Here is a 3,696-nt window from a genome sequence, read left to right as displayed (position 1 = left end):
ACCCTTATCCTGGACCATGGAATTCCTTGTCTTCCCTCCTCCATCCTGGGTCATAAGATTCCCTTGTCTCCCTTACTGTACCCTTATAAAAACAAGACCCCATCCCTCTGTAAATGGCTAGTCCTTCTTCCAGGGCTACCCTGCTGTTTTTGCATCAGTAAAGCTCCCTTTGGCTAAAGAGAAGATCAAAGTGAATTCATTCACGTCTGAGCCAGATCTCCCATCTCTCTCTTTATCAAAATGATTTATTCCCTCAAAGTTGTTCTTAAAACAATATTGCTGTTACTGTATACAATGTTCTCTTGCTTCTGTTCATTTCACTCTTCATTATTTCATGCAAGTCTGTTTTTCTAAGATCACTGAGTTTATTATTTCTTAGAGCACAGTAGTATTCTATCACAATCACACACCACAACTTGTTCAGTCGTTTGTCAATTGACAGGCATCCCCACAAGTTCTTCACCGTAGGCTCGGTTCTTTTAAAATAGCTATTTGTTTAAGTTTTTATTTTGCCCAGATCATAATATACCATGTATCATCTTTTATTTTCCACTACATCCTCGACTTGCAATTCCACTTAATTAGATTATAAGCCCCTGAAGGGTAAGAGATGTCTTGTTTTTCACATTTCTCTAGTGGCAATAACAGTGCCTTTCGTAAACTAGTCACTTATTCTCAGGTGAATATTTACAATTAAGAAATGTCTAGTATGGACCAGCTACTATGCTAAGCACTGGATATGCTCTCCGAGAGTTACTCTGTGATGCTGGGCAAGTCATTTTCCTCACCAAGCTTCAGTTCCCTCAACTGTTAATGAGATGGTGCACTAAATTTGTAGTTTCTAACATTTTTTTTGTTCTGCAAACTCTTTTCTGTGAAAAAAAGAAGCATTTGTGTACATCAAGAGCAATTTGCTGTATCACTTATAATATTGTTTTACATATATTTATTAAGTACTTACAATAACTACAATGAAAACTTTTGCCCACCAAAACCTCTAAATAAAAAAGTATATACTTCTGATTACAATATATAAACTTGTTTTCTAGCTATAATTATGAAAATTCTAAATAAAATTATGAGACTCTAATTATAAAATAATTACAAATATTTCATGTGGGACATTCTATAAGAATTTTCAAAAATAATCCTGCAAGATGGAATGTTCCTACTATTATCTTTAACATATAAAATAAATTTCTATATTTTTCGTTGAAGATGAATATTATTTTAAAGAACATAAGATATAACCTGGAAGATGTCATAATATAGTAATCTTATATAAACTTAATTTTGATAACGGCCTTTTTTTTTTATTTAACTTTTAACATTTATTTTCACAAAATTTTGGGTTACAAATTATCTCCCCTTTTATCCCCTCCCCCCCCCAAACCCAAGCATTCTAATTGCCCCTGTGACCAATCTGCTCTCTCTTCTATCCTCCCTCTCTGCCCTTGTCTCCGTCTTCTCTTTTGTCCTGTAGGGCCAGATAGCTTTCTTTACCCCTTAACCTGCATTTCTTATTTCTTAGTGGTAAGAACATTACAGTTGATCCTAACACTTTGAGTTCCAATTTCTTTAGCTCCCTCCCTCTCTACCCCTTCCCTTTGGAAGACAAGCAATTCAATATAGGCCAAATCTGTGTAGTTTTGCAAATGATTTCCATATTAGTTGTATTGTATAGGACTAACTATATTTCCCTCCATCCTATCCTGTCCCCCATTACTTCTATTCTCTTATGATCCTTTCCCTCCCCATGAGTGTCAACCTCGGATTGCATTCTCCTCCCCATGCCCTCCCCTCCATCCTCCCCCCCCACCCTGCTTGTGCCCTTGTCCCCCACTCTCCTGTATTGTGAGATAGGTTTTCCTATCAAAATGAGTGTGCATTTTATTCTTTCCTTTAGTGGAATGTGATGAGAGTAGACCTCATGTTTTTCTCTCGCCTCCCCTCTTTATCCCTCCACTAATAAGTCTTTTGCTTGCCTCTTTTATGAGAGATAATTTGCCCCATTCAATTTCTCCCTTTCTCCTCCCAATATTTCTCTCTCACTGCTTGATTTCATTTTTTTTTTTAAGATATGATCCCATCCTCTTTAATTCACTCTGTCTCTATGTATGTGTGCGTGTGTGCATGTGTGTGTGCGTGTACTCCCACCCAGTACCCAGATACTGAAATGTTTCAAGAGTTACAAATATTGTCTTTCCATGTAGGAATGTAAACAGTTCAACTTTAGTAAGTCCCTTATGACTTCTCTTTGCTGTTCACCTTTTCATGGTTCTCTTCATTCTTGTGTTTGAAAGTCAAATTTTCTTTTCAGCTCTGGTCTTCTCATCAAGAAAATTTGAAAATCCTCTATTTCATTGAAAGACCATTTTTTTCTCCTGAAGTATTATACTCAGTTTTGCTGGGTAGGTGATTCTTGGTTTTAGTCCTAGTTCCTTTGACTTCTGGAATATCCTGTTCCATTCCCTTCGATCACTTAATGTAGAGGGTGCTAGATCTTGTGTTATCCTGATTGTATTTCCACAATACTTGAATTGTTTCTTTCTAGCTGCTTGCAATATTTTCTCTTCCACCTGGGAATTCTGGAATTTGGCCACAATGCTCCTAGGAGTTTCTCTTTTTGGATCTCTTTCATGTGGTGTTCTGTGGATTCCTTGAATATTTATTTTGCCCTCTGGTTCTAGAATCTCAGGGCAGTTTTCCTTGATAATTTCATGGAAGATGATGTCTAGGCTCTTCTTTTGATCATGGTTTTCAGGTAGTCCCAGAATTTTTACATTGTCTCTCCTGAATCTATTTTCCAGGTCAGTTGTTTTTCCAATAAGATATTTCACATTATCTTCCATTTTTCCAATCTTCTCGCTATGTTCTGTGATATCTGTCTTTCTCACAAAGTCCTTAGCGTCCATCTGTGCCATTCTAGTTTTGAAAGAACTATTTTCTTCAGTGAGCTTTTGAATCTCCTTTTCCATTTGGCTGATTCTGCTTTTGAAAGCATTCTTCTTCTCCTCATTGGCTTTTTGAACCTCTTTTGCCAATTGAGTTAGGCTAGTTTCCAAGGTGTTAATTTCTTCAACATTTTTTTGGTTCTCCTTTAGCAGGGAGCTGATCTGCTTTTCATGCTTCTCTTTCATCCCTCTCATTTCTCTTCCCAGTTTTTCCTCCACCTCTCTAACTTGATTTTCAAAATTCTTTTTGAGCTCTTCCATGGCCTGAGCCCATTGGGTGGGCTGGGACACAGAATCCTTGATTTCTGTGTCTTTGCCTGATGGTAAGCATTGTTCTTCCTCATCAGAAACGAAGGGAGGAAATGTCTGTTCTCCAAGAAAGTACCCTTCAATAGTTTTATTTCTTTTCCCTTTTCTGGGCATTCTCCCCAGCCAGTGACTTGACCTCTGAATATTCTCCTCACACCCACCTCGCCTCCTGGTCCTCCCAGCCAGCGTTTGGGGACTGGGATTCAAATGCTGCTTCCAGCCTTAGGGCTTTTGGCGGGGGCAGGGCTGCTATTCAGTGTGAGAATTAAGTTCAGGTGGTCAGGTCGGGGCAGGGCCACCTCTTAGGCTCAGTTCCCTCAGGGGGTTTATGTACAGACCTTCTGCAATGGATCCAGGCTCCTGCCCACTTGGGGAGCCCCTGTCTGCAGCCGCCTCTCAGCTTCTATCTCCCGGGGGGGCCCGAGCCATGGGG

This window comes from Notamacropus eugenii, chromosome 5 (genome assembly GCF_028372415.1).
Source record: "Notamacropus eugenii isolate mMacEug1 chromosome 5, mMacEug1.pri_v2, whole genome shotgun sequence".
In the NCBI taxonomy this organism is placed as follows: Eukaryota; Metazoa; Chordata; class Mammalia; order Diprotodontia; family Macropodidae; genus Notamacropus; species Notamacropus eugenii.
Note: the sequence above shows the minus strand (reverse complement) of the source record.